We start from the raw sequence: 4,427 nt of genomic DNA, 5'->3' as shown, positions 1-4,427 counted from the left end.
GTGGTGCTGGTCCTTACAAAGTGCTTGTCAAGGTCAATGATAATGCATACTCGATAGATCTTCCAGTTGATGAGTTTGGTGTCAGTAATTCTTTCAATGTTGCTGATTTGACACCATATGACGAGAAGACCTTGGAGCGTCGAGGTCGACGCCTTTGAAGGGTGGGAGATGATGAGGACATCCCTACCTCACTACTACCTCCGTCATTGCAAGTTGAAGATGATCCTGCTCTGAAGCTCAAGTCCAATGAAGTTAGGATTGGACCAATGACACGAGCTCGTGTGAAGCTACTTAAACAATAGGTGAACTTGTTCCTAAACGATACTGTGATTGATGAGAACTTTATATTGCATAAGTGCTATTACTTATGTATGATCAGGTATGAGGAGGGAGCAAGCATCGCACGAGGAGGAGAGGAGCAGTTGGACCAGAAGATGGACGTGAAGCTGGACATGGAACTGGACATGAAGACATCCCATGGACGCGCGAGGGAGGAGCGGGTGGCATGCATGAGAGGGGAAGCTGAAGTTCAGGCCGGTGGCAGATCCGGTCCGACCGGCCGTGTCGCTGGTGAAGGAGATATGCCCTAGAGGCAATAATAAAGTGGTTATTATTTATATCTTTATGTTTATGATAAATGTTTATATATCATGCTATAATTGTATTAACCGAAACATTAGTACATGTGTGATATGCAGACAACAAAGAAGTCCCTAGTATGCCTCTTAACTAGTTTGTTGATTAATAGATGATTAGTTTCATAATCATGAACATTGGATGTTATTAATAACAAGGTTATATCATTATATGAATGATGTAATGGACACACCCAATTAAGCGTAGCATAAGATCTCGTCATTAAGTTATTTGCTATAAGCTTTCGATACATAGTTACCTAGTCCTTATGACCATGAGATCATGTAAATCACTTATACCGGAAAGGTACTTTGATTACACCAAACGCCACTGCGTAAATGGGTGGTTATAAAGGTGGGATTAAGTATCCGGAAAGTATGAGTTGAGGCATATGGATCAACAGTGGGATTTGTCCATCCCGATGACGGATAGATATACTCTGGGCCCTCTCGGTGGAATGTCGTCTAATGTCTTGCAAGCATATGAATGAGTTCATAAGAGACCACATACCACGGTACGAGTAAAGAGTACTTGTCAGGAGACGAGGTTGAACAAGGTATAGAGTGATACCGAAGATCAAACCTCGGACAAGTAAAATATTGCGTGACAAAGGGAATTGGTATTGTATGTGAATGGTTCATTCGATCACTAAAGTCATCATTGAATATGTGGGAGCCATTATGGATCTCCAGATCCCACTATTGGTTATTGGTCGGAGTGAGTACTCAACCATGTCCGCATAGTTCACGAACCGTAGGGTGACACACTTAAAGTTGGATGTTGAAATGGTAGAACTTGAATATGAAATGGAGTTCGAATATTTGTTCGGAGTCCTGGATGAGATCCCGGACATCACGAGGAGTTCCGGAATGGTCCGGAGAATAAGATTCATATATAGGATGTCATTTTATGTGAATTAAAATGATTCGGAAGGTTCTATGGAAGGTTCTAGAAGGTTCTAGAAAAGTCCGGAAGAAACCACCAAGGAAGGTGGAGTCCCGGAGGGACTCCACCTCCATGGCCGGCCAAACCTAGTGGGGGTGGAGTCCCAAGTGGACTCCCCCTTAGGGGGCCGGCCACCCCCCCATATGGAAGGGGGGAATCCCACCCCAAGTGGGATTCCCACCTTGGGTAGGTTTCCCTATCATATGGAAGGTTTTGGTTTCGGGTCTTATTCGAAGACTTGGAGTCCAACACTTGGGGTTCCACCTATATAATGAGGGGCCAAGGGAGGGGGCCGTGTGGTGACCCGGCATACCACTGCATGGTGTAGTATGCAAGTCTAATATAACACCAATGAAACACCGTTCCACTAGTATTATATCGCTCAGAGTGGTACAACAGAAACATATGCGGGTCCAAGGCATGTCTATAGAATTACAACATTGACTCTGTTACATAAGATCATCACAGCCTCCTACTTTACAATGAGGTAAAACTGCAAATAACTCCAGAAGTACGACTCGTAGTCTAGTCTTATCACGAACTCTACTTGTAGAGTATTTAACTAGCTATAGGGGCTAAGCATAGATTCTAGCTAAATAGGAGCTAGGTTTAGGAAGAAAGTTCCTTTCTATTGCTAATCTAGGTTTTCTCCTTGTTGGATGTGGTATCTGACTCTTCTGACAGGTCTTGTCTCTTGAAGTAGTTGTTAACTCCTCGGCCTTCGAGTTGTACTGTAGATCCTCCTTCGATGCCTCCATATCTAAGCAGGGGATTTAAGAGTGGGATGAGTACGAGCGTACTCAACAAGTTCATTATAGGAAAGAGGTGTTTAATGCACTAGCTACAGCATTAGACCAGAAAGTCTAATACCAATGCAAGTTTTCATAACCATTTCTTCAAAAGGTTGCTTTTATTCAGAAGAACTATGTCCGTCAGCCTTCACCGGTTTACTAGAACTTCATGGAGCTCCTTTCCGGCCGCGTTCGCAATTCCATATCCCGGAACAGGGAGTGACAGGTCACAGTTCTTTACACTCTGCAGAGGTGTGTTGCTTTACCCATAAGAGATCTTAACCTTGGTGCCAACCGGGAATGACCTGTCCACACTTCCTATGGTGTGAGACCCGGTATAAGGTCATAGCCAATCATATTCCTCCGCTACCTCGCACACCCACCCTTTGTTGCAAACCCCGACCCTGGGTCCTCGCCGGTCCCATTAATCCCGTAATTTCAGGGTGGACCCCGACCACGACGACAGTCTGGGATTGAACCAAACTCCTTCGCCGGTAGCTGCAACCCATCATAGACCACATTACCGTGTGGAATTAGAAGGGGATCCCCACCCACCAATTGTTCCGCAAGCAGCAACCGCTACGGTAAGCAACAGCTATACCGTGGGGAATTAGAAGGGGCTCCCCACCCACCAATTGCTCTGCAAGATACAACCGTCTACGGTAAGCGCATCCGTTGATGTACAAGAGGTGGAAATACAATTGACTATTCCGTCCCACTCCAGATCTTATGGTTAACACGGGTATTACGGCACAAGAATCACTGGACGACATTTGTTGTTAATCCTAGATGGATATAAACCCTTGCAATGGAACCTCCACCATATCAACACAATCCATGGTTCCATTGCCCACCACATAGTCATATTCATAGTTATGAAAGTAGTGGTTTTGATTTTTACGCAATAGTGATAACCATAATACTTTGCAAGTAATTTGATAGAAATACTCAAATGACATGAGCAAGTGATGAACTTGCCTTTCTTGACTGCAAGATTATGCATGCAAGGTCTTCGGTGCGCAATAACTCCAAATTCTGAAATAGCATCATCGTCCGGTAAGAACGATGTTTAAAAGATTGGCAAGGATGCAATAATGCATAAGTATGAGATGCAATCGCTCTAAGCGTGACCTAACCCCGATGATTTAGGATTAGTGAGTGGTAATTATTAGTTCAGGGTGTGTTGCACTTTTAGAGTGATTCACAAACAAGGTTCTTATTCAGGTGTAATTACTTGGTATCATAATCATGTGCTGCAATATATCATAACAATATCATTAATAGCACACAACAATAACATTTTGTATAATCCTGACATGTAATGAATAGTGGTTGGTATTAGAACTATATGACATGGTTAATGATTATTTATCATATAATTCAAAAGAATAACTTTTGAAGAACATGTTCTTTAATAAAGAACAAGTATGATAATTAGGCTTGTGGATTTCTATGGTTGACTATGGTTTCATTTAGTTTCTGGAGTAAGTATTAGATGGATTCTAACAAGGTTGGAAGCACATCTTAGGCAATTCATTAAACATGGGTGCTATCAAGGTTGGTATACCTTGATGGTGATAGATGGCTAGGTTTATAGGTCCTATAAAGCTGGTTGGATGGCTACTCCTTATTTACTTCAAAAGAATAACTTTTGAAGAACATACTTCTTAAGGAATAAGAAGTATATCAATTAGGGTTGAGGTTTTCTAGGTTTTATTATTGGTTTCACTAAGTAAAGAATGGTTGGCTCTTAGATGGGATGGTTCCTAAGTATCTCACACTAGTAGGGTTTAGTGGAGTATGGTATGTAATGCTAAACATTAGATATGATTGCTATTAGAATTCATCACGATGGTGTGATGCTAAGTAGGAATGATTAAGGTTGGTGTTTTAGTAATAGGATCTAGGGTTTACACTTGGCTCACCCTACTTGATTAACTAGGTAGGATAGGTATGCATACATGGAATACTGAATTATTGATAATAGGGCTCCTACATTTTATGTGAACATGGTAAGTATTTATTTGCTAATTATGGTTCTATGGATCAGAGGAA

The sequence above is a fragment of the Lolium perenne genome, chromosome 5 (assembly GCF_019359855.2).
Source record: "Lolium perenne isolate Kyuss_39 chromosome 5, Kyuss_2.0, whole genome shotgun sequence".
Lineage (NCBI taxonomy): Eukaryota > Viridiplantae > Streptophyta > Magnoliopsida > Poales > Poaceae > Lolium > Lolium perenne.
Note: the sequence above shows the minus strand (reverse complement) of the source record.